The following is a 27,773-nucleotide window of genomic DNA, read 5'->3' as shown; positions in this document are numbered from 1 at the left end:
TTATTTTTTCATTTCAGACAGTTTTTTTAAATAACTTATTGTCAAAAAAGGCAAATAAAATTTGCTATAATTCATGCAGTAAAAGGAGAAATGTCGTAAGGCGGTGAATACTTTTTATAGGCACTACAGTAAAAGAGCCAATCTTTACTATTTCCAACCTAAAGTCATTATAAATTAAATCATATGATAATGTTTGTCTCCCTAATGTGTATAACAGATTATGAATATTTAATTGTTTAATATCTATCATAATAATCTATCAGTAATATAAACAGTGCAGAAGTGAATTAATATTACAAACAATGGAATAAACTCACCAGCTTCGGCATATTAAGAAACTTAATACAGTGGTGCCACATTGAGCAAGTTATGCTAATTATCTAATGATTTTAACAAAAATATTCAATACTGTTGTTACTGACCAGAGACCAAACATTTGAGCATATGGAATATTAGAGTACTAATTTTCCTGATTCATGGTACAGCTTCACTGATTTTGTTGCTGCTTTGTTGTTATAGATTAGTGCATCAGTTTACATGGTATCTTTTCCCCTTGTTGCATTGTTCTAATCGATGTTATTTCCCCCCAACAAATTGTACCATTGAGCTAAATCTGCCCATTGCAATAATTTCAATTTGAAATTTCCTTTTATTTTCATTGTTCTAATCAGCAGCTGTAGATCTCATAAGCTCAGGGCTCAAATTATATCATTACCTCAGTCAAAGAAAAAAACCTGGTCTGTTAATTGCGTGTTACATTCCAGGAACAGCTCACTAATCACTGATGAGAGTTTAAAGCCCACCTCTCAATGCTCCCACTGCAACTGTCCCTGAAGATCTTTGTTTTTCATACTGTTGCCAGGAGGCTCTTTGTTGTCATGGGATGCAGCTACACACATACAGACACAGGAACACAACACCGAAGAAATACATGAATATTACATAGTTTAGTAGTGTGCTTTGGGAGGTTTAGATGAAGTGCTGTTTACCAGAGATGCACCAACAGTATGACTAATACCTTACTGGAAGAGAGGAAATTGTTTTTTGTTTTTTTTATGCTTCAGTCAACATCCAGTGTTTTTCTTAGCTTTATTTTTTTTTTTTAATTTGTTGTATTTAAAGCTCTTACTGGCTTAATTTGTGCAGCTGCTTCACTGTATTGTTTTCAAATGGTATCTCATATACTATGCTGCATTACACTCAACTATAGGTTCAAGGTCCCTGGTGCTCAGCCTCTCTAAGGAAAAACACCTCAGTCAATTAGGTCCTTCCCACGCCAGCTCTGCTCACAGGATTGTAGTAGCTCAGTTCAAAGGAACAGCTGTTGAGACGAACAATAAAAATGACTGAATCTAATCCAGAAATCCTAGTGAATGGTGAACAACAGGAGAAACAACAGAACATCACTGCTACAGCACAAGAGATCCTCCCTTCTCTCAGTCAGGATGATGAAAGTTTGGAAGACAGCGGCGCTGCAGAAAAGGACACGCAAGCAAAGATGCAGTCTGTTTTCCATCAGGTACGTAACCAGATCAGATCACAAGTGAGTGTGAAAGTCTCAAAGAACAGCATACTGGAGCTGGTGCAAAAAGTCAGAGACAGAGAAGCAGAGATTATACGGGTCAGCAGTGAACCTCAGAGCAAGGACGTGAATGGTGACGAGGAAAAACAAGCGCTGACAGATAATTGCAAAGATCAGATGGATCTGAAGGAGGAGCGGTTGCATGCAATTTTTGAGGAAAAGCTTGAGGCGAACCAAAAAGCCTTAAAGGATGAGTTTCAGGCTCAGATTTCTCAGGTGCGTAAAGAAATGCAGGCCTACACTGACCAGGCTCTGAAAGATTTGGAGTGTAAGATGCAGACCTGGCAGTCCCACAATGTACAACACACCCATCCAGAAGAACAACAGGGAGGCAAAGCACGAGACAAGAAACAGAAGCCTTCAGCAGCTCCTTCTCTGGCGTTCAAAAGAGGACGAGTTCTGACCCGGACCATGACCACCATCATCCCCAAGACCTGTGCTCCTGTCATCATCGGCCCGCGTGCCAAATCAGAAACCCTGAGCTCCTCGAAGGGTGAAAGCTCTCGATGTCTACTCAAAGATCCTGTTTTCTCCTCATCAGGAAACAAGCCTTACCAGAGCCGCAAACCTCTCCCCCCAGCTCGCCCCCGGCCGCAGCAGCGTAAGAAGCCGATTCAGGCAAAAGCTACAACGGGAAACTGAGCCAGTCTGGATGGAAGACAGAGGAAATACTGATCATTTACGTAGATGACCTGATAAGAACCCAGATTGTAAGCATTCTGTTACTGGTTGTCCTCTGTTTACCTGCTGCTCTACTGTACTGCTACTTCTTGTACAAATCTAAAGTATGCTTGAAAACTGTAGTTGGGATTTTAAAATGAATAAAGCACAGCATAAGAGCTTGAAAAGAGAGTTCACATTTACTTCAATACAACTGTCAGTATTTGGCAGGCTTTAACCCTTTAAGACCCACCATTGTGCAAGGACATATTTTTACATTTTTACATACTGTAGTGCCATTTTTGGAGTATTTTTATTTGCTTTACATCAAAATAACCCTGATATCCCGAATTTTAATAATATGTATTGACTTATGTCTTAACTACTACAAAAAATTGCTTAAAAGTGCAATAAACCTTTAAAAAATGAAAATCGTTTTTGTTTTTTTCACATATATTTCAAAATACAGAAATTGCATAGCTGTATCCCTCAGATTTGTAAATGTAAAAAAGTTGCACAATATCCTTTGGAACCACAGGAAATTTATTTGGAGTCTGTACATAATTTGCTTTTTGAGATATGGTCAATTTTGTAACCTGTAAAAAAAACGAAAATAAACAAAAAACTGCAAAATTTGCAAAGAGACAACGTCAACATCAAAACAAATTATTTACAATAGTGCAATCAAATTTCTAAGTGTGCCAGATACTTATGAACACACATATTTTATGTACAAAACCATGGTCAGACCATAAAAAGTGCATTTGAAAATAAAAGAAACTCGTTTTTACTGAGTTGAATCAGAAACAGTATTTTGATGGTCTCCTGGTCCAAGTACTTGGACAGGTCTGATGGAGAAGGGCTGTCCACATATTCTGACAGAGGCGGCTGGACACCTGGCCTCCTTTTCGGCAGGAAATGTGGCAGAGAAGGTAAGCTGTCAGGTTCCTTCTCAGTTTTCCAGCCAGCTGTAGGGAGCGCCTCTGGCCCGGAGCGCTCGCTGGTGGAGCGGCTGCTGCAGCGTCTCCTGGCTGGAGGCCGGTCTGTCCCTCTACCTCTCGCTGGGGTACCAGGACAGCAGGAGACCTCCATTCTCTCCTCTTCCTCCTCCCCCTCCTCCTCCTCCTCCTTCCCAACATTGTAAATGCTGCACACAGAAAAAGTTACGTGGTACGTTAGCTGTGCGCAGCACATGACTTGTAAAAATGATGCGTATTTTGCGCGGAATGCTTTCGGCGGCGTTCCATGTATATTATACTTTCTTTACTTTTCTCCAACTCAAAACAAACAACTTCTCATGAATACAGACTTACATGTCACTGGAATGATCAATTCCTGCCATAAGATCGGCTTCATCCGAGCTGGTGGCAGAATCCGGGCCAGACGAGTGGCTGGACTCTTCATCCGACGCTGTAGTTTGCTGGAGAGCTTCACCAGATGTAAAATAGTTTGGTGCGACCAGGTTTTCGCGGCTCCTCAACTAATGTGTGGAAGTGAGTCAAAGGTGTGTGTGGTGGGTCCGTGTACGGATCTGGTAATTGGATTTTCCGTTCTGAAACGGGTATGAAAAACAAAAAACGAGTGGTTATTTGATTTTCGTTTTAAAATACAAAAAATAAAATTGAAATACAAGGCGTTTTTCCTTTTCATGATCAAAAAGGGACATACGATTTTTTTTTTTTAAATGCTTTGATTTTCGTTTTATATTTAGAATAACAAGAAAGTAAAATCAGTAAGGGACAGAAACGAAAAAAGGTCCGTTTTTTCATTTTCTGAGACCGGAAGTGGTCATCAGCAAGTGTGGAGCCAAACGACAACAAGATTCTCAGAGGGCGGAGCCAGAGAGCAGCGATTGGTCAGACCAAAGATAGAAGACAGCGCGCGAGCGTATCTAGTCTTCTATGATCTGCACGTCTGGTAGCATCTCTGGCTGCTGTTGATCTTGTTTTTGGAGTAAAACACGGTAAGAAGATAAATACTTCTAAGCAGTAGCGTTATTTTGTTGTACGTTAAGTCAGCGACTTGTGAAGAGTTGTGTTTTGTCGTGTTTGAGCAGTTGGTCCGGACGCGTTAGCTAGCTAAGCGGCTAAGTTAGCTAGCTAGCGGGCTAATTAACACAGGTGGCTAACTTACCGCTGAACACCTGTGTTAGGCCTTGTCCACACGTAGCAGGGTTTTTGTAAAACCGAATATCCTGCCCCCTCCGTCTAGAAAAAAACTTACGTACACACCACCTCGTTTTTAGAAAAAAACTTCATCCACACCTAACCGCATAAGTGCGTTTTTCAGCACATTCATAAGCATGCCGCGGACCTTTAGGTGGCAGTAGTTCCCCAAATCCTAGCAAGGTGGTGGAGAATAACCGTCCTTAACGTCGTCCTTCGCCTGTGTTGTTGAATGTGGAGCAGTATCTGGGCTTATAAAAACAAGCAAGTAAAAAGCGCCTGTACAAGAAACAGCGCCCAAAACCTTGTGAGAGCATCCATACTATTACCGAATGTAAACACAGGTCGCATATGTGACGTAGGAACATATTTTGTCGCAGGCGGTGACGTTTCGAAACGCAAAACCCCGGTTACTGATGTCCACATGCAGACGCATAAAACGGAGAATTCGCAAATCTTCACTTTGGTCGGAGTTTTTAAAAAGAATCGTTTTTGATGACGTAAATCTGCGTTTTCGTGTGGATGATAGGCCGAATCGTAGAAAAATATCTTCGTTTTGTGAGATACCCGGCTACGTGTGGACAAGGGCGGAGTTGCTGCCGCAGCTGTCCTCATTGTTAGAATGACCTTCTCAGCCTGTATTTCTCTGCTGTGTATTTTAGCTTTTAAAAAAGTTATTTTACTTTAAGGTTAACTCAAACCCGTTGAGCTGCACTGAAGTTTAACATTCAGCTGGTTTGAATTAAACCGCACTTAACATTGCGCAACATTACCTCTCTGAATCTCCATAATTTCATTAAATTCCTTCTCTCTTCCACTGCTCAAGTTCAATCCAGTATATAAAATGACATTAATAGTGAATAAACTAACAACCAGCCATTGGATTTATTTATTACTGTACGTGTTTGTAGTAAAACATGAGTTGAAACATCCTACTTTTGGATCTAGAACTGCACAAGCCGTTCATTTTCAGTCACCTGACGAGTTAAACTCCCCTTTTTATGTGAGGTTGAAGCAGAAAGTCTGAGTTAACAAAGAAAGTTCTTTATAATTTGCGATACCTGTTATCTCTGACTGAGGCTTTAGTTTTTGTTGAGCTGATTTACACGTAGAAACTTTGTTCAGGAAAATTTCTCAGTAGCTCAGAGGACAGGCTGCTTTTTACACAACCTTGTAAGAGAATGTCTGTCAATGCTTTCAGCAGAATTTAGAAACACAACACTTCCTAAACAGATATTTTGAGGCTGTGAGGTTGAACGTTTGAGAGTATATCAGTGTGTTTGTTTGTGGTCTTTCTGTTTCTAGGTGGAAGCTGAATTAGTGAGGATGACTCCTGCTCCTGTCATCTCTAAGGTCCTCACACATCTTTACCTGCACATGAGGAAAATTACTCCTGTAGAATGCAGGTATGTTTGTCATTATTATAAACAGGTGTTGCCTGGTGACCTGTCAGAAACCTACTATACAGAGTCAGCCAAAATAATGTTTACACACATCAGGAAAAGAAAAACTTGCATAAATATTTCAATATCAAATTTATTCAGACATCACGAGATTAATAAAAGTTATCTTTGGCCTCTACAATTACAAGAGGTGCTCAAAGTGGTGGCCACTGGCTTCCAGACATTTCTGTTGTGTTGTAGACGTCACTTGTTGATGCTCCATTCATGAGGGTAATTCCATCTGTTGGGAAAACATCGTACAACAGGACACAGAGTTATTGTGATTTGATCAAACTTAGAAAGAGGTATCTATATGTGTAGAAGTACTTATACAAATGAAATATTTATAAAAGTTTTTCTTTTCCTGATGTGTGTACATTATTTTGGCTGACTCTGAACTTAATGAGAACAAAACTGTCATTTAATTGTTGCTCTGAAAGCTTCTTTAGTGAAAACCAGCTGGTGTTCTGCTCTGAAACAAACTGCTGTTGAGGTCTGTGTTTTTAGGTTTAACCCCACAGTTTCTGAATGAACTCATAGTTTGTTTTTTTTCCTGATCAATGTGGATGTTATAATTGATGGTAACATTTACTGATCATATAATCAGTATGACAATATAACAGTATAACATTCTGACCACCTGACTAATACTGTGTTGGTCCCTTTATGCTGCTAAAACTCCTCTGACCCAGTGGTTCATCAGAACCTCTGGGGATGTCCTGTGGATTCTGTGGATCCTGTGGGTTGCAGGGTGGGTCCTACCTAGACCAGGCTGATCCTGGACCATCCCACAGATGCTCAATCAGATCTGGATGTGGGGAGTGTGGAACCCAGGTGAACAGCTTAGCTCTGTCGTGTTCCTCGGACCACTCCTGAGCAGTTTTAATTTGTCCTGCTGAGGGTGGCAGCTGGCATCAAGGACTGCTGTTGCCATGGAGACTAGGGGGTTGTTTGTCCTGCAGTGTTTAGGTGGTGGTACATGTCAAACATCCACATGAATGTCAAGGTGTTAGAAGAAAATTGAGTGTTCACATGATCATATATCTCTGTACTAAGTTTCAGTAGTTTTCTACTTGCCTGTACACTCGCAAGAATGTATGTTGTAACCACATTGCCACACATGCAGCTTACAGTCACAACACACATACACCTCACCTGCTAAACATTCTCATTCTCACGAGAAAAATTCTTCTTCTCACACCACATATATGTTTTGTCTCAGAGCGTGGGACTGCCCCACCCCCTGCTGTTTTGTAACCCAAGCTTGCTATAAATAAAGGGACAAGGAACTATTCAGCGCGTCTCTGCCTCAGAACGTGAGCTGAGCAGGGTGCCCTTGTACAAGAAATCTCTTTGTCTGTGTTTGATCTGTTTCTCTCCTCTCAGTTCTGTGATCCAGGTTGGAGTCAGCCCGCTGGAGGCGGTAATCCTCTGACATAATTCTTGGTCCTTCGAGCCGGATGGGAAGCCTGAGATCCCGCTGAGTGGTTAACCTGAAGTCTGTCGACAGCCAGTCACCCAGGGTGTCTGAAAAGACCCAGGACGTGAATTCGGACCTGGGCCAGGGTTAGAACCAACCCTCACGGTGATTCTCTGGTTTTTCCATCCGAACTACAGATCACTAGAACGAGAGTGAGTATCCACACGCAAAGAGAGTGAATGGGTTTATGAATTTTAGCCGTAAATAAAATTCTGGGTTTTCGAGTTTTAGCCATAACAGAAACCTCGGCTCCAAGAGGGAGCGCTCAAGATGAGCATAGAAGTCCTAATATACTTGGACAAAGCGCTTGGATGAGAACAAAAGTCCCTTGTGGATGAGTTCAAAAGTCCCATAAAATCGATTTTGGATGAGCACAAAAGTTCCTAGTGAATGAGTGCAAAAGTCCCAGAAAAGACTAGTCTGGATGAGGACAAAAGTCCATAATGGATGAGTCCAAAAGTCCCTTGGATGAGCACAAAAGTTCTTAGTGAATGAGTGCAAAAGTCCCAGATAAGTAGCTACAGAACAGTCAGTCAGTACTGTTACAAAATACCCAGTCAGCGGTAAATAGGAGTGAATGAGTCTGTTTGTGTTCTGTGTTTTGAGAAACGCTCATTAAAAAACTCTAGTGAGTTTGCGATCTCAATTTTTTATTTTATCCAATAAGGATCACGTACAAACGGTGTTTTGAGTAAGCTCTACCCGCAGTAAATTAGTTACTGTAGAAGCTTGGTGGAGGAACTTCACTCAATTTCACCTCATGTTTGTGACATCCTTAGAGGAACCCTCATAGTGTAAAATTAAAAGAGTTTGGTAATTATCCATTTTGTATCTAAAGACGGAGAAATAAAAACTAAATATTTCTGGACTCCTCCGTCAATAAACTCTCTACTAGTAGATTTACAAGTTGAAACATTTTATGAGAGCGGTGGAATAACAGTAAATAACAGAGAAATTAACCTAGAAACAGCAGAAGAAATAGTATTTAAATTGGAGTGTTCTGACATAGACAGAGAAGATGGGGAGTAAATCATCGCAACCTTTATCCAAGGACGGTCTGTTCATGGAGAAAAAGCCTCCCTGGAGCAGGCCAGATAAGCATAAGATGGATAAGAAAACATAATTGCACTGGAAAACTGGACACTAAAGATGTCCTGCGTCTCCAAGTCGATCTAAAAACAGAAATATCTCAAATAAAGAAAACAAGGAAAAGGCAATAAAAATCGCAGCAGCTCTAGTGAAAACAGATGAAGAAACAGCCGTGAATAGGCAGAGAGCACAAACCAGAGTAGAAGAAAATGAAGCTGCAGATAAACAGGAGCCAAGGTCAAGTCCAAGCAGAGGAGTAAAACAAGACGAGACAGAGAAAAAACAGAGGGAGCTGACGGAGCCAGCTAGAACTCGTGCACAGGAGCGAGAGAGAAAAGGAAAAAGAAAAATAAAGAAACTCAAAGAACCTAACCTATATCCACACAATGACTTAGAACAAACGGTACGCCGTTTCAGACCAGGACATGACATTGACAAGGATATAGAGGACTGCGACGACTGCGGACCGACTCCCACTAAATCGACACTATGTCCACTCATAGAAGTTGCAAACCCGAGGTTTGGCCAACCTACGGGCGAGCAAGACGACCGTGGTGGACCCATTGTAGACGTACAACCAACAATGCTGGTTTACAGACCGTGGAGTAATCATGACAGAAAGAAAGCCACATCGGGTATCCCACACCCAAAAGATGGTCTGAACGAATTTATCAATGGCATGCAAGGACTTAGAGTGAGCTACAGATTAAATGGTACAGAACTACAACAGTGTTTACAGGACGTTCTGACCTCAGACTGGGGGAGAGTACGGGGAGACTATATAGGACTGGACACTAGAGGAAGCCCTCTAACATATGACAGCCCAGATATGCTCAGACAAATAGCTGACCTTTTAGACAGGGTTCGCCTCGAGTGGCCAGTGAGGGTGGATTATGCGGCCATAGGAGAAACCAAGCAAAAAGAAGGAGAATTGGCAGCAGAATATAGACACAGGTTGGAAAGAGTGTTTAGAGCCAATTCAGGCATCCAGCAGGATGAAGCTGAGGAATCTCCTTATCAACAGCAATTAAAAATGCATTTCTTAAAGGAATTACTCCCACCATTAAGACACCATGTGGAAAAACACTGGGTAGACCAAAACACAGGCTCAGTAACACAGGCTGTTAACCAAGCTACTCATGCTGAAGGGGTACAGAAAAGAAAACAAACCCAAAGCTCAGTTTATGTAACTGAAAACCTTGAAGCCTACAGCCACAGACAGAACTATCTGAGAGGTAGAGGCCGTGGTAAAGGCCATTTGCGTGGACATTATCAGACACGCACAGAAGACTCAGATCAACAACAGAAAGATCGTGAGCAAAAAATTGTGCTATATCTGTCACAAGCCAGGACACATCGCGAGAGAGTGCAGACACAAACCCACACAAGTATGACTAGTTGCTGATGATGACAGAAAACAGGTAGTAACACCTGTTTCAGATAGGGAACAAGAAGTGCAGCTTGTGCAAAATGCAGCTACAATTGAAAATAAGGAAACACAGCCCAGCTCAGCTGCACAAACAAGCTCACACACACAAGGTCACATACAGAAAGAGCGAGAACAGAGTGATACTGACACCCAGCTTGATATTTTCAGTATGGTTAAAGCAGCGCATGATAAGGACTCACCCACTAAACCAATTTTGATAAATGGCAAAGTTTTTAACTGCTTATGTGACACAGGAGCATGTACTACAGTTCTTAGAGAGACTTTTCCTGGGATGAGACTCTCCAACAATGTAGTTTGAGTAAAATCTGCATCAGGACATGTGACTCCTCTTAGAACCACACATCCTGCCACCATTCTAGATCCAGACTCCAATAACAGCGCCAAAATGTCAGTATTAGTGGATTCATCTTGTCCAGTAAACCTATTAGGACGAGATGCCATGGTTAAACTGAATATTGGAGTTATCCCCGACAAAGATGGTAAAATGACTGCAGTTACACTACAAACTGCATGTCTGGTGGAAGGAGCAGGTGTTCCACATTTCTTTTGGAGTTTAGACCTGGTGGATGAGCCTACATCTCGTCACCTACTAACTATGGCAAAAGACAAGTTGAAAGAAACTCCCCGGAGTCCAGATGTGATTGATTCCATGGCACCCTCCGACCTGCATTGCACATTGCGATATAAAAAGGATCCTGGACCAGATGAACAATATGATAAGAGAGTGCATGCAGTAAAATGCCGCACTATCTGTCTCCTATGTATGTTCTGCCATCAGGCGATTCCTGTTGCTCAGTAATAATGGGACAGGAACTAAAATCAATAAGCAAAATCACACCTGCACATGTCTCGTTGACAAAAACTAAGAGTCACCAGTGGTGAAACATGCCTTTTATGTTGGAGAAAGCTAAAAGAGATGACTATTCAAAACCTGATGATGATGGTTGGAGTACAGGCAAAAACACACAAATTAGGAAAAAGGTTTTGAGACTGTATGTAGGAGTCACGCCACAGACACACCTAGATGAAAAGAACTGACTATTAGAAAAACCACAGTTTGCACTGTCATTAGAACATATGCAATTATTAGGTACGTTACCATCTGCATTATGGTCTACAAGCCCGACAGATGTTGGATTAATAAAAGATCAGGATCCTATAAAAGTGAAATTAGTCAAATCAGACAGACCAAAATTAAAACAATATCCACTGACTCAGGAAACACAGGAGGGCATAGGACCAGTCATAAAGGACATGTTGAAGGCAGGAATACTACGAAAAACTGACACACCTATTTGCAAAACTCCTATTTTTCCTGTAAAAAAGGCAAATGGAAAATGGAGAATGGTTCAAGATCTACGAGCAGTAAATGCTATAGTAGAACCCGAACCTGTGGAAGTAGCCAATCCACATACTCTTTTGAACAGTATAGGCTCTCGAGACAAATGGTTTAGTGTTGTAGATTTATCCAATGCATTATTCTCTGTTCCATTGGACAGAGAATCCCAAGATTTATTCGCATTCCAATACAATGGTCAAATGTATACCTATACCAGACTTCCACAAGGTTTCACAAATAGCCCAACTTTGTATTCCCAAGCTCTGCGTGCCTCTATGACTAGGTGTTCCCCCCTGATAAACGGTCAGTACTTATTATATGTCGATGACATATTAATAACTGGACATACCAAACAAGACTGTGAAAGAAACACGTTGACAGTGTTACAACACCTGTATGCTGAAGGTCATAAGGTCTCTAAAACGAGAATTCAACTCTGCCAACCTGAGGTTGTATATCTAGGTCATATTCTCTCACAGAATGGCCATTTTGAATACTCCTCAACCTGAAACCAAACAACAAATGATGTCATTCCTCGGTTTGTGTAACTACTGCAGAACGTGGATTCCTGACTATACTAAAAGTGCTCAGCCACTACAGAATTTAATACATGGGAAACAGATGACCATGATAGACAAAATACAGTGGACACCTGAAACTATGGACTGTTTCACAAAGTTGAAAGTGTATTTGCAATCAGATACAGTGCTAGCTTTCCCAAATTACTCTCTACCATTCACTTTATTTGTCTCATCGCATCAGGGATTCATGTCCGCTGTATTTACCCAACCTTTTGGTGCGAGACACCGACCTTTAGCTTTTTATTCTAAGAAACTAGATGTGGTGGCTTCTGGCTTACCTACCTGCGTGCAAGCATGCACAGCTATAGCTGAAGCTATAGAAGCTAGTTCTGATATTGTTTTGACACATTAGACATCAAAGTTGAACACAATGTTCCTTTAGTCTTATTACAGACACCATTACCATTTATTAAAAACACAAGACTGCTAAGCCTCATTTCCATTCTGTTATCTAATCCTCAAATCTCCTACACTCAGTGCAAAAAGGTTAATGTTGCGAGCATGCTTGCTACTCCATTAGATGGAACACATCATTACTGTAAAACTGAGGTGGAGCATGAAACTGTGCCCTGAGATGACATTTTTAAGATACCACAGCCTCAACAACAGCACCTGTTTGTTGATGGCTCTGCACAAAAAGATGAAAAAGGAAGGAACCGTGTGGGCTACGCAGTAACTACAGAAACCACACTTATTGAGTCTGGTTCACTTCCTCCTTCTTTCTCAGCTCAAACAGCTGAATTACATGCTGTCACTCGAGCGTGTCAACTCTCCGAAGGGAAAGACATCTGCATATGGACTGATAGCCAATATGTTTTTGATTCAGTGCACCATTTTTCACGTGTTTGGGCACATCGTGGCTTAACCACAGCAACTGGGAAGCCACTCACTCACAGTAGAATGATGTTAACACTCTTAGAGACAGTTTCACTACCCACCTCACTTTCTTTGTGTAAATATGCTGCTCATCAAAATGATGATTCCTCCATTACTAGAGGAAATAACAAAGCTGATCTAGCTGCAAAAGCTGCCGCTTTTATGACATAGCTCTTTTCCCATCTCTGAATTGTGAACTGTTGAAAGATGCTCAACTATCTGCTCCCATTTCTGAACAAAAAACCTGGCACAAAAGAGGGGAGACCACAAAAGATGACATTTTGCATATTGACAGTAAACCTATCCTTCCTAAATCATTGCATGCCACAGCAGCTTTGGTGAGCCATGGTGTTACCATGTCTCAACAGGAGGGATGGTAACACAAAATTTTAAAAAATTTTGAAATTTCTGCTAAACAACATGTTGCAAAGTGCATGATTTGTCAAAAACACAATTCACAGGGAAATCAGAGACCGAAAAGAGGACAATTTCCTACACCTCCACATCCATTTCACACCATACATATGGATTTTATAGAATTAAGCGACTCCAGACACGGAAAATACGCATTAGTCATTGTATGTGCTTTGTACAAATGGGTTGAAATTTACCCATTAAAGAAAAATGATGCTCTAAGCATGGCTAAATGTCTAGCAGGACATTACATTCCAACATACAGCATACCACGAGTAATTAGATCAGATAATGGCACATACTTTGTGAATGAAACAGTGCAGCACCTAGCAGAAGCATTAGGAATGTCTCTAAAAAACCACTGTGCATATCACCCACAAAGTGCAGGACTGGTGGAAAGAACAAATGGCACCATAAAACAAAGGCTAAGAAAAGCAGTAGAAGAAACAAAGAGACCATGGACAGATTGTTTATCCTTAGTAAAAATGTGGATGAGAATAACTAAAACAGAAAAAGGTTTAACCCCTTTTGAAATAGTGTATGGACGACCTTTTCCCATGCCAGTTTTTAACTCTGATTTAGTGAAATCAGAAAGAGAAAATAATCTAGCAGACTGGATAAGAGACTTGTTGAACACACCCAGGTGGGAGGGACCCTACCAAGTACTATTAACAACACCAACCGCAATCAAAATAGCAGAGAGACCATCCTGGATACATCTATCACATTGTAAACTAATAACAGAGGCAGTCAAAGAGATACATAGTGACCAAGACTAGAGTTTCCTATAGGGCAGTCTACTGGACAGTATGCAGGACTAGCCTGATGCGTCTGGGGACACAGACTGACAAGTCTGGCACTATAGGCTAGTGAAGAAACCAACGCGGATGCCTCCTCAGGCCAAAACCGCCCTATGTATTCTCTGCAGGTGACTGACCCATTAACTCTGAATGGTACCCAAGTGTACGGTCCATCTGATGATGGAGGCCTATGGCAGGCCTTGCCACCACACTGGAGTGGAATCTGCACTCTTGTGTATCTCACACCTACAATTCAGGTATATAATGAATTAAAGTATAGCACTCATCACTATCCTCATTATAGACCAAAGCGTGATGTTGGTTTAACCTCAGAAGGAACTAAATTCTTAGGAGGATCGTTGCCATGGTGGGGAACCATTAATAATGCTTATAACATTGACAAATTACATGTACAATTGGAAAATCTAACTTCTGTTGTGTCAGACGGTTTTGCTGCACTCACTCCATGGGTTGCAGCTGTACGTGCCACTCTAATACAACACCGCATGGCACTGGACATCCTCTTAGCCTCACAGGGAGGCCTCTGCCACGTTATAGGTGATCAGTGCTGCACATACATACCTGACATTGCTGGTAACATTTCCAACACAGTAAATCATCTTAATGACCTATTGGCAGAAATGAAAAAGGATGACGTTGACCTCGCAGGAGGATGGAGTTTTTGGGATTGGTTATCATGGGGAGACTGGAGAGGGAAAATTCTTTCTTTAGCAATGCCTTTAATTGTAATTCTAGTTTTACTCTGCATTTTTACTACTTGTGTAATCCCATGCATCAAATCTTGTATTACTCGCCTTGTAGCTGTACAAATGCATATTCTGTTTTCTCAATATCAACATCTGCCTCAGGATGACACCAATAACGCACCTGGAGGTGCAGACTCGTCAACGGATTCTGGTACCGAGGCAGAAGATTCTGTGTAAATACTCTAGTGACTAGGCCAATGACAATGTAGCAGAAAACTATTTTAGAGTTGTTACATTTTGATAACTTCCTATGTCATTACTTCTCTCTGTCTACCTTATCATGTTCTTTAATATTGAATTAATGCATATAATCATGATGACCAACAGGAGGGAATGTTAGAAGAAAATTGAGTGTTCACATGATCATATATCTCTGTACTAAGTTTCAGTAGTTTTCTACTTGCCTGTACACTCGCAAGAATGTATGTTGTAACCACATTGCCACACATGCAGCTTACAGTCACAACACACATACACCTCACCTGCTAAACATTCTCATTCTCACGAGAAAAATTCTTCTTCTCACACCACATATATGTTTTTTCTCAGAGCGTGGGACTGCCCCACCCCCTGCTGTTTTGTAACCCAAGCTTGCTATAAATAAAGGGACAAGGAACTATTCAGCGCGTCTCTGCCTCAGAACGTGAGCTGAGCAGGGTGCCCTTGTACAAGAAATCTCTTTGTCTGTGTTTGATCTGTTTCTCTCCTCTCAGTTCTGTGATCCAGGTTGGAGTCAGCCCGCTGGAGGCGGTAATCCTCTGACACAAGGTTTCCCAGCAGAACGTTGCATTAGAACAAGATGATGGATGTTGTTCTCTTCAGCTGTCAGTGGTCAGAATGTTGTGGCTGATCGGTGGATCTGTCTGCCTTTACTCTGACATCCAGAGTTATACAAAAGTGGAGTATGTGTGCAGTGCAGAAGAGATTTACTTTATTGTAGGCATTTTTTTTGTTTTTTTTTTAAGGGAGAGCATTTTTTTTATCCACCTGAAGAAGACCTAGTCTTTCCCTGCAAAGGATAGTTAATTGTTACTACGGCTTCCATAGTGGTCCCATCAGAGAAAATCATATCCATATACAGATTTTTATTAATTCAAGGGCTGGTTCAGTAAAGATTATAATAATAACTACATCAGATAATTCTTGGTCGCAGTTGGAATTTTGCAGCCTGAGAGATGGTTGAGAAGGTTTGCAGTTCTTGTTTTAGCAAAATATGTTATAATAGAAGATCTTTATTGTCATTGTACATGAAATTATCTGCAAAACAGCAAAGTGCATCAGTCTGAGGTATCTAAAAATAAATAAATAAAAATGCTTCTAAAGCCAATAATAAACAGAATATTTTGAGGGAATATTCTAAAAAGGAAAGAAAAGCTCCATTCTCACTCCTCTCAGGATAAACTGTCATTAAAATTGACTTTAAATTCAGCTTCAACATGAGATAAACATGAGATAAAAACATTTACTTTCATTACTGATATTGTCAAGTTTTAAGAAAGTTCATGCTACTTTTATAAAATGATGAAAGTGAATAAATTGTATTTCTGTGACCTGTGTTTGATTTCTGTCTTTTCTCCTGTCATCCAGATGTTCAGAGGGAGATGATGCCACATCTGGTCCAGCTGATGGAAGGTCTTGAAGTTCTCTGACTGGCCTCGACTGAAGATGGTCGTCTCACTGGATTTAAGGTTCAGATGCTCAGTAACAAACTCCACCAATGAGCCAACAGGGAAGCTTTAGGTTTATTAAATGCTGCTATGAAGGTTTCGCTGTTTTTCTTTGTGAATGCAATGTGCTCCAACTGAAAGTTGAATTAGAACTTAGAAGTAAATCCTTCCATCTGAAAGGATTTAGTTGCATTAATAACCTCATAACATTCTAATTTTTATTCCAGTCTTAGTTGGAAATAGAATCTCTGTATTGTTTCAGGTAAAAACTGAACTTCACAGCATGTTGAAGCAAAACAACCAGATGAAAACTGTGATGGTGTTGGATTGTCAGACCGTAATGTTGCAGCTCAAAGCAGCTTTTCTATCTCAGTTCATTCTGACATTCAGCTATGAATCAACACAGCAGATGGTGATCCATGCTGTGGAAGTCTCACATCTCCTGATTTAATGGAGCTGCTTTGTACTTTTTACACAGTTTATTCACCAACACTTTATTTAATAAAAGTCCCATCTAGTTTTTATGAGGAATGTGATGTTTTAATTTCTCTGTGAATAACTGCAGTCTAATGCAACAGCTGGAGTTGTAACATCTGTCCTGATATTGATCATGAAGTATTGATCAGAATACTTATGGTCAGCAGTCATCCCTGAAGTTTTACATTAAAATCTTTACTTGTGTTGTGAACTTTGGTAAGAAGCAGAAACGTTAGCGTTGCCATGGATATATGAGTGTTAAATTCTGTCCATGTTTCATTTTGGGAAATGCAGTCCAGTTCCAGAATGTAGAGGAATTTAGTCTCACAATCACAGACAACAAATATTATCTGAAAGTCGGGTTATTGTTGTTTATCAGCACAATACAAAAAGATTAATGTTAGAAATATTCCAGTTAAGACTCTAGAATATCATGATTTATGTAAATTTACCTCAATAATATGAATGTTCAGGTTAAGATTGTGCAGTGATATTTATTATGCAAGTTTAGCTGATTAAAGTTTATGACTGCACTAAAATATTATTTAAATTGACATCATTATTATAATATTTAGGGTCAGACCCTACAGTATTGAGGTTAAAAAATCAAATATTCTATAAAATGTAAATACACTGAACTCATTTGGATATATTTAAGTGAGACTCTACAGCATTATTTGACACAAATCTATCTAAATCAAAATTTTAATAATTTTCACGCCAAACATTTACTGGACTGATTTAAATATTAAAATCACTCCTTTCTAATCCTCTGCTGTACGTTCAAACCTGAGGCCTGAAATAGAAACACACAAGTATCTGATTGAAGGAACTTCTGCAGAGTCCTGGTTCCAGAACATGATGATAGAATTATAGACAAACTTTAACAAAAGCTGCCTCAGAGTTTACAGGTTTTTATGTTGGATTTCTTCAGTAATTTAATGAGCGTAATCAGCAATAATCAAGTGTTCATTTGATGAACTTCATTTCCTAAAACATCCAGAATAGGAGCTCATATCTTTGGCAGCTGTAAAGTTTCTGCTCCTTCAAAGTTCACAACACAATGAATGAATTCCTAAAACACTCTCAACGCTGGAGAGCGTTTGTGATGCTGAAGCAGTGACCAGTTTTTCTGTTTCTTCTCTGGAGATGCACAATGAGGGACGTCTGCAGAGACTGAGAAAGAGTCTCACCACATCCTGACATGAGGAAAAAGACTTTATTGAAGACTACAATGAGAAAAACTATCAGACAGCAGACGGCTGCATTCAAGGTGAGCTCTGAACATTTGATCTGGAACAGGAATTCAATAACGGCAGCATGAGCTTCATTTCAGTCTGTAGCTGCTGAATTCATGGATGAATCATCTTGCACTAGAGAGGAAGACCATCAAACATCCACGTCAGCTGATGGAGGTCCAAGAGTCTCACCTAACAACCAACCTACAGAGTGAAGACCTCAAATCTGATTGGACCGCCTCCTATTCAGCCACATGTGTGAACAAATGCCTCTAAGTTGATTTGTTTTCTAAAATAAATCTAGTTTGAGTCCTAATCTATGCCTGTGTTTGCTTCTGTACACTGCTGTTAACAATTTAGGCTGTTAGATTGTTCCAGATAAGACAAGTACAAGATTCTTCAGAGCTGTTCTACCACGAGCCTAACAGGAAGAACTCCAACAGCTACTGAATGTTCCTGTGGTCCCCTCAAGGCTACAGGAGGAGCCCTACGAGGATGAGCCGGTCCACCTGATGGCGGCCAGTCGCTGCGGTTCAAAGCCAACACCGACTACATGGACTTCTACTGGACCACACGGAGGCCTTCAAACCGGACCAACAAGTTCAGCGACTCCCCGACTCGTGGGTCTGAGGACGCTGCCGAGCCTCGGCTCAGCCGGCCGCCTGTCTGTGGGTGTTTGAGTGCTGAGAGGTTTGTGGATGGATGTGAACATGTCTGTGTTGAAACAGCAGCTTTTGATTCACTAACGCCGGGAAAAACCTAGAGCTCCTTTATTTGTGACCTCCACTAAAAAACTGATGAAAATAAGTTTGCCAGGGTTCTGACTGATAACAGATTATTAAATAATGAAAATAATCATTTAAATATTCCTTTAAACAATCCTTTTAGGTCTACATTTCCTTTACACTGACTTCTTGGTATATGTACAAGTATTTTGGGTGGAATATACCATTAAGCCCGATTTTCAAGGGTTCTTCTGGGACTATACCATTAAACCAACCTTTTAGGTAAATGTTCCAGGATGTTGAGTAGAATATACCACCAGATAAACCTTTTAGGTCTACATTGGAAGATTTTAGAGTAGAATATTACTCCAAACCATCCTTTAGGTCTACATTTAAGGTGGAATACTCCTTTACACCAAGATTTTTTGGTCTACATTGAAGGATTTTAGGTGGAATATTCCTCTGAACGAACTTCTTAAGTTTATGTTAAAGGATGTTGGGTGGACTATACCATCAGACCAACCTCCAAGGCCTACAGTAGTTAATTTTAGGTGGAATATACCATTAAACTCACCTTTTAGGTCTACATTGGAGGATTTTAGGTGGAATTTTCTTCCAAACCGTCTTTTAGTCTACATTTAAGGATGTTTAGGATGGTATATTCTTCCGAACCAACTTCTCAGGTCTACATTTCAGGCGGAATATTCCTCCATACTAACTTTTCTGGTCTACATTGAAGGATTTTTTCTAAACCACCCTTTCGGGTCTATATTTGTGGTTTTAAGTGGAATATTCCTTTTAACCAGCCCCTCAGGTCTCTTTGAGGATTCTGGATGGAATACTCAGTTAAACCAACATTTTAAGTGCATGTCCAAGGATTTTTGGTGGAATGTTCCTTTAAGGTGGATGTTTGAGGACCTTGTAGGTGGAATACTTCCTGAAACCAACCTTTTAGGTCAACATTCAAAGATTTAAGGTGGAATATTCCTTTAAACCAACCTAAATTTCATGTTTTGATCATTATCAAGTGAGAAACCTCAATCCAGACTCCTCATAATGACGTTTGAGATTTATGCTGCTGTTATTTGTTTAGTCCAGACTAAATGACAGAAATCCACAACTGTAACTTTATTTCAGGACTCGGTTATTAAATGTCAAAACAATCCATGTGACTTTAAAAACTCAACAGCTGTACAAACTCTAAGATTAAACTCTCCACAAGGATCCAAAATAAGTTGGACTTCTACATGAGAGCTTTAATTATTCTTCATCTACTTCCTGAAAAGTTTGGTCAATAAAAAAGACAAAAACTAATATTTTCAGCTGAACTAAAGACAGACTTTGTGATTTTTCTGCTCACGTTGTGTTGTTGTAAACTCACTCTTTCAAATAAATAGCCACCTAACCCCCTGGAAACCAGCGTTTGTCCTGTTTTTGTGTTACTCCTCGGCAACCCTAGACAGCCGGGTCGTAATGTTTTTTGAGCAACACACCATACTATGACATTTTTACAATGATGGTTCTACTATGAAACCAGTTTGACATGTTCAGGTGTTCTTTGTGTGAAAACTCAGAGATTGCAGGTATCAGAAGGTGGTTTTCAACTTTCTTTGTTAACTTTCTGCCTCAACTTCAAACTAAATTTCCTTCACTCGCCCAGCCCTCTGGACTTCCAGTAAGCTGTGTTCCTATTGGCTGTCCAGGTGGCTGCTTGGTGTTATCAGGAACACCTGAGCAGCTCACTATCTTCCTGCTTTATTTGGCTGCAAACATTTCCTCTGCCTATCTTCCCCACTGAACCGGGTTTGGCTCCGTTGCTTTAGTTTGTTTTTTAGGCATTGGCTTGCAGCTTCCAGCAGTAAAATCGTCTTCAATGTGTTTCTTGGTGTGTTTTAGGGCTTTGTACTGGACAGTTGTCTTGGTAAATGAGGTTCTTTAGCCACAGTTAGCACATGGTGCTAATGTGTGCAGTGATTAGTGGATTTGGTGCACCTGACTTGTGTCTTTATCTTGGCTGTAGTGAGTCTTTAGAGGTTTTTGGTCAGACACATTCTGTATTGTTGTTTGAGAACCAACATTGGTTGTCCAGAAGGTAAGAGTTCCTGTCCTGATTCTCTGTTCTCAGAGGTTCTCTGGTAGGCTGCAGGAGACTTTAGCGTTTGGGTTGTGCTAGTTTGGTTTTTGTATGGTTTCATTTGGACGACTATCTTGAGGCCCCTCCATGTGGTTTAGTGAGGTTTTCTGGAACAGTTCTACAAAGCAGCCTGCAGCAGAAGAGACTTTGAGAGTTTTTAGGAAGTTCTGGAGAGCAGACTTTAGAGCAGCAGAAACATTTGTCAGCAGTTTGAGCAGGAGAAGGTGTGCTTCAGAGTAGAAATGAGATGGAAACCTTCTTGACCCGTGTGCTGAGGTCCTGTACCAAGAGTTTGAGCAGGTTGTGAAGAGTCTGTAGTTCTTTGGGCTGAAAGCACAAGAAGAGTCGACTCATTAAAGGAGAAAACAGGAGATATTGTTGGTTCTTCTGTCATTCTGCAGTTTCCAGTTTCCTTAGACTAAATATCAACTTTATATTTTAAATGATTTGCCATGTGAGCCCAAGAAGACTTCAATAAACTCCCTCCATCCCCTGGACACAACATATTTTATTACCATGTTAAATCTTTTTTTTTTTTTTTTTTTTTTTTTTAAATGTTTTTGAGATTTAATCATAGTTTTAGCATAGTTTTTTTTTCTCTTTGCTTGTTTAGTTTTGTCATCTGTGTAAAAGGTGCTAAACAAATAAAGTTGAATTGATAAATTGAATAATTGACTAACTCATGATTGTGACAACAGAAGTATTTTAATTGTGAGTTAAGGTTTTATTTCATTTTTAAGGTTGGGGTTAAAATCTTGACAGAAAAAGAAGATTAAAGAAATAAACTACATAACAAAAAGCAATTAAATCAAAGGGAAAAAAATTTAATACAATAAAACTTTTAAAAAGTTTTATTATTAAAAAGTATTTTTAAATGTTTAATATTCTTGTTTAATTGTATTTTTTAAATGTTTAATTATCGAAAATATTTTATCTGTAATTTCTAGTATTTGTATTTTAAAAATTTTGTTTAATTTCATAATGACATGTATCTTGTTGAATTATCTAATTCAATATTTTGTCTGTTATATGTTAATATAATTTAATTGTATTTAATTTTAATTTAATTATTTAATTATATTAAACAGACAAAATATTGAATTAGATAATTCAACAAGATACAATACATGTCATTATGAAATTAAACAAAATTTTTAAAATACAAATATTAGAAATTACAGATAAAATATTTTCGATAATTAAACATTTAAAAAATACAATTAAACAAGAAGAATATTAAACATTTAAAAATACAATTAAACAAGAATATTTAACATTTAAAAAATACTATTAAACAAGAATATTAAGCATTTAAAAAAAATACAAAACATTTAATTAGATTATTAAACCTTTAAAAAGACAAAACATTCAATTAAAAAATTAAATGTTTAATTAGAAAATTACATCTTAAAGACAATAAAACTTCAAATAGGAATTAAACAGAAAATACAATGAAGCATTTAAAAAAAATTTAAACATTAAAAGGTGGTAAAACATTTAAAAAGAAAAACCTTAAAGATTTAATCGAAAAATTAAATATTGGGAAAGAAAAAAAAATTCAAACAAGCCGATAAAACATTTGAAAAAACATTAAATTAAATTAAATTAAATTAAACTTTACAAAGACAAAACATTTGGAAATCAAATCAGACGTGAGAAAAGAATAAAAGGTGAGAAAAGAGCAAAACTAAACATTTAAGAAGAATCAAACTAAAGATGAAACATTTCAAAAGACACCAGTTAAACTTTAGAAGATCAAATTAAACAGAAGAGACAATAAAATGATCAAAAAGAGCAAAAACAGATAAAGGTCTTTAAGTCTTTTGTAGTCTGAAATGAGAACATCGTTGTTTCTTCAAACGTTTCCTCTTTCTATGTTCTTGGTTTGATTGTGGACAGATTTACTAAGAACTCATTTCAGAAAACTGCTTTCCAGATAAAGTCTACTAGTAGTTGAAGGCATTGATCAAACTAATGTTACCTTCTGATCTCCACAAACTTTACTGTTCAGTGAAGCGAATCAAAGTTTGTTCAGCTTTTTAAAAAACCCACAGGTGAAGGTCTGAGAAGAACTCAGATGGATGGTCTAAATGTGAAATCAAGACTCATGGTCACAAGTTTTAAGGCTTCTGTTAACCAGAAAGTTCAAACTAACAGAGAAGTACTGAGAAACTTTTAAAATTTCAGTCCTCAGACTGTCGAAAGGTTCAAACTAACAGAGAACTACTCAAGAACTTCTCGGTTTTCAGCACTCAGGCTGTCTAAAAGCTCAAACTCACAGAGAACTACTCAAGAACTTTTAAGATTTCAGTCCTCGGACTGTGGAAAGGTTCAAACTAACAGAGAACTACTCAGGAACTTCGAAGATATCAGTCCTTGGACTGTCTGAAAGTTAAATCTAACAGAGAACTACTGTGGGACTTAGAAAATTTCAGCCCTCAGACTGTGTGAAAGCTCAGGTCCTGAGGACTCGGGAGGACTGGAGGCTTTGGAAAGTCTTGGAACTGAGGGTTCCACCCTCCAGAACAAAGGCTGAAGTCCAACCTCCTGAGAAAAACGGTCGAAGACGAGACTCAAGTGAAAGAAACACTCGAAAACGACAAAAAATAGATGATAAATGCGCAAAAAAAAGGAGATTTAGTATCTGAGCGAATAGCTCAGGGGGTAAGAACACAGACTACCAAGTGGAAGGTCGCAGGTTCAAGACCCACCGCTGGCATTTTCTTTCTCTCTCTTTGTCAGGATTTTGATAAAAATTTAAGAAGGATCTGGTCTTGAACCAGCGACCTGCAGCTCCAAAGGCAAGTCCTTAACTCACTGAGCTACAGATCAGATGAAAAGAAATAAATTCGTCGTCCCTTTGGCATCGTAGTTCCTGAAGTGACCACATGGGTGGAGCCAAGGCGGAGTCTGGGTGGAGTCAGGGCGGAGAGTAGGCGGGGAGGTGGGTGGTGGCCTCCCCCCTCTACTCCCCCACCTCCCCCCACCACCCACCACACCTTCCCCCGCCCGGCGAGTTCCTCGAGTCTCCACGAGTTCTTCGAGTCTCCACAGGTTTTCCCCAGTTTCTGGAGTTTCCACCAGGTCAGAGGCAGAACAAGTTGTCATGAAGAGATGTTGAAGTCGGCCAGGATGGAGTGACTTTTTACAGCGACTAGAAGGAAGACGACTAGAAGAGCAGGTCTTTAACCACCATCCATAAAATCCATGGAGTCGGTTCCAGAGAAATGAAGGAAGGTAGACTTTTATCAACCTCCATCCATATGTTCACCTTGATATCTTTACTTTGACATTTTTAGCACCACAAACCTTTAGTATCACACTTTATTATCATTTATTAGGACTTTAATGGAATCCACCAGCAGATTTAGTTTTTGTTGACAAACTTTATTCTTGTCATCGTGGGACTACAGTATTTAAAACTCTTCCTTCTATTTGACCTCATGTTTATTAGTTTTAGTGGAGAAAGTTATTTTAGTTGTCGATTAGTCTCTTAAAAACCAAATAATAAATTGAATTAGTCAAGAGGTTTAAATTTCTTACTTTGTCATATTTTAAATATGACAAAAAATATAAAAATAAAGTGTCTTGAGACAATTTGACCTGTAATTGGCGTGATATAAATAAAATTGAATTAAAATTGTATGTATCTTGTAATGTTGGAGTAATTCAGCCATATATGTTGGAAAACACATTTTCTTTGTCCATTAATCTGTTGATTGTTTTCTCCAGTAATTCATTTCTTGTTTTGGTTTATAAAATGTCAAACCCAAATATATTCAGTTTATTGTCATAAAAACCAAAAAGATTTACATTCATGATGCAGGAATCAGGCAGTTTTTCACTTTTTATCTTAGTTTAGTCAGAAAGATAGTTGATAATGTGTGAATTGTTGCAGCTTGTGAGCCGGAAAAGGTTTTAATCTTTGGGGCCGAGTGTCAAAAAACATTTAGAAACCAACATCAACAAAGCACTCAACAAAGATTTGAACATCATTAAAGGGAAATCCAACTTTTGCATGACAATGTCTAATTAAAGGACATTTATTTCCAACGTAAATGTTTGATATTCATCCTCTGAAGCTTTCTCTTCACATCGTCTTCCACCTGGACTGGTTTGGTCGGGAGCATGTGCAACAAACATTTGAAAAACTGCACTTTAACATCAATGAATGACACTGAAGTTTAATCTCTACATAATGAGACTGAGTCTGGATGTGCTGCTCTGTCATTAACTCCTAAGTTTAGGGAAAGTTCAAACAAAAGTGGACAGTTCATATAAGACTTGAGAATGAGCTTATTTTGAACAAACATCTCAGACTTTCTGAGCTTCAGCACCTCTAGCAAGATATTTTAACAACAAGCAACTCAAGAGATCCAGAAGTTGGAGAGAGTTAGCTTTAGCTGAGCCAAAGAACACGTGGGACGCTAACCTAGCAAACATTTCAGACTTTTCTCTGTGAATTCTGAGAAATAATTTACTATTTAATGACAGAGCTACACATCTTAACTCAGTCTCATGAAAACAGACTCTAATTCAGTGTCATCCATCCATATTAAAGTGCAGTTACCCAAAATGTTTGTTGCATGAGCTCCAACAAAACCTGTCCAGGTAGAAGGCCACTTTGACAAACAGGAAGTGGACGATTCCAAGCAGATTTATAGAAGGGGGAACCAGACTGTACTAAGTGTGGTCGAGTATAGAGGGGTGTTTTGTAGGTTTTTAAGGCTGATAATGATTATTAGTGAGACATTTGGAGTAGATATTCATTTGCAGTAAATGAAAGTATTTAAAATCTTGGAGTTAAACTTAGAAGAACACAAACTCTAACAGGAAACTTTGTTGATACGTTTTTGTTTTGTTTAGAGATGTTAAGTTAAAGGAGTTTTATTCATGACGTATAACCAATCAAATCACTCCAGAAGACAGAGCGACCACAGGTAGATAAAGGTTCAGAGCCAAAGTAGCGCCATTTTTAAATGGATTTATTACGTAAATCAGTAAAAAATAAAATACTGATAATCAGTAAATCAGTCAGCCCACAATTACTACAATTCTACAATGTATGTCTCTTTCCTTTGACTTGTTGTTTGTACAATATACGATGTATATGATGGCGTTTTTTCATACCAAAGGCTATACTATGATGTTTTCTAAGAGACATACGATGCTACTCTGGTTGTTCTGGCTGCTGCACTCCTCCTCTGTTGTTTTCTGGATTGTACTCAGCTGCATGCCTTCGTCCACCCGGCCTCCGTTGACTCGTCCCGCCTGCCGTCTCTGGAGCTGAAGCTGGATTGGAACAGACCAAAGTACAGTCCAATCACGATGACAGCTGCCTCTCAAAAGGCTCCTTCATCTGGCAGGTGGCAGAACTTCTTCTGAGGGGAAGCTGAGCTGGCCCAGCAGAACTTTGGAAATGTGTTCCAGTGGTTGGTGGATGTGTAGGGAAATAGAGAGGGACCTTTGACTTGTTCAGAAAGGAAAACAGGAAACCCACTGGTAGTTTTAGTTTAGGGTGCTACTGCGGTGTGTTTTTGCGCTTGAAGAGGTGAACAAGAAGAGGTTTTTTTTCGTATTGATTATCTTTTACTTTGTTCCTGGTTGGAATGCCCATCAATGTCAACATGAAGTTCACTTTTAGTCCTGTTTATTTATTTTTATTTTACTAACACCCATTTGCTTTTAACCCCCTCACATGTTGTGTTGTTGTAAACTTACTCTTTCAAATAAATACTCGTCTAACCCTCTGGAAACCAGCGTTTGGACTGTTTTGGTGTTGCTCCTCACCTACTTCAGACAGCTGGGACAAAACAACGTTTTGTGAACTAAAGGCTATACTATGATGTTTTTAGAGTGACATGCTATACTATGACGTTTTTTGGACGATATGCTAAACTATGACGTTTTTTGGACCAAAGGCTATACTATGACATTTTCAGAGCGACATGCTATACTATGACGTTTTTTGGATGACATGCTATACAATGATGTTTTTAGAGCAACATGCTATACTGTGACATTTTTAGAGCGACATGCTATACTATGACGTTTCAAGAGCGACATGCTATACGATGACGTTTTTTGGACAACATGCTGTACTATGACGTTTTTAGAGTGATATGCTATACTATGACGTTTTTAAGCAACATGCTATACTATGACGTTTTTAGATCGACCAGCTATACATTGACGTTTTTTGGACGACATGCTATACTATGACATTTTTAGAGCGACATGCTACACTGTGACGTTTCTTGAGCCACATGGTATACTATGACGTTTTTAGAGCGACATGCTAAACTATGATGTTTGTTGGACCAAAGGCTATACTATGACGTTGTTTGAGCGACATGGTATACTATGACGTTTTTAGAGCGACATGCTATACTATGACGTTTTTCGGACAACATGCTATACTGTGACGTTTTTTGGGTGACATGCTATACTATGAGATTTTTTGGGCGACATGCTATACTATGATGTTTTAAGAGCGACATGCTATACTATGATGTTCTTTGGACGACATGCTATACTATGACGTTTTTTGAGCGACATGCTATACTATGATGTTTCAAGAGCGACATGCTATATTAAGAAGATTTTAGAGCAACATGCTATACTATGACGTTTTTAGAGCGACATACTACACTATGACGTTTTTAGAGCGACATGCTATACTATGATGTTCTTTGGACGACATGCTATACTATGACGTTTTTTGAGCGCCATGCTATACTATGACGTTTCAAGAGCGACATGCTATACGATGACGTTTCAAGAGCGACATGCTATACGATGACGTTTTTTGGACAACATGCTGTACTATGACGTTTTTAGAGTGATATGCTATATTATGAAGTTTTTAGAGTGACATGCTATACTAT

The 27,773-nt window shown here is 39.2% G+C and overlaps 1 long non-coding RNA gene across 1 annotated transcript; it reads left to right on the top strand.

Moving 5' to 3' along the window:
• The first annotated feature begins 4,290 nt into the window (after positions 1–4,290).
• Positions 4,291–18,337, top strand: LOC129349119 (uncharacterized). Its single transcript, XR_008601979.1, has 3 exons — positions 4,291–5,813; positions 16,233–18,062; positions 18,167–18,337. It is a non-coding gene; the product is annotated as an uncharacterized LOC129349119 (long non-coding RNA).
• Positions 18,338–27,773: the final 9,436 nt, after the last annotated feature.

The sequence above is a fragment of the Amphiprion ocellaris genome, chromosome 6 (genome assembly GCF_022539595.1).
Source record: "Amphiprion ocellaris isolate individual 3 ecotype Okinawa chromosome 6, ASM2253959v1, whole genome shotgun sequence".
Classification (NCBI taxonomy): domain Eukaryota; kingdom Metazoa; phylum Chordata; class Actinopteri; family Pomacentridae; genus Amphiprion; species Amphiprion ocellaris.
Note: the sequence above shows the minus strand (reverse complement) of the source record. Positions and strands in the feature narration are given on the sequence as shown.